We start from the raw sequence: 316 nt of genomic DNA on the forward strand, positions 1-316 counted from the left end.
TTGTTATGATTATTTTTTGGAAAGGCTTAAGCCCGGGGCTCAAACTTCTCTGCCTTTCTTCCTCTCTCCTCTTCTTTCCCTCAGTCCCAGTCTTAAAGAGGCAGCAAACTACTTTCCCCCTTTTGCAAACACTCTCTTCTCTGCCTTGACAACTCCTGATACTTTTTTGAACAAGTTAATAGACAACCATCCATGTGACGGGGGCTGTCAGGGAATAAATGGGTTTCCGGCGACCAATCAGCGCGCGGCGGCTCCTCCACTCGGGCCCGGCCTCGCCGCCGGGTTTTGCATGAAAGGGGGCGGGGCCTGCCGCGCC

The sequence above is a fragment of the Carlito syrichta genome, unplaced genomic scaffold (genome assembly GCF_000164805.1).
Source record: "Carlito syrichta isolate Samal-C Ts95f unplaced genomic scaffold, Tarsius_syrichta-2.0.1 Scaffold304015, whole genome shotgun sequence".
Lineage (NCBI taxonomy): Eukaryota > Metazoa > Chordata > Mammalia > Primates > Tarsiidae > Carlito > Carlito syrichta.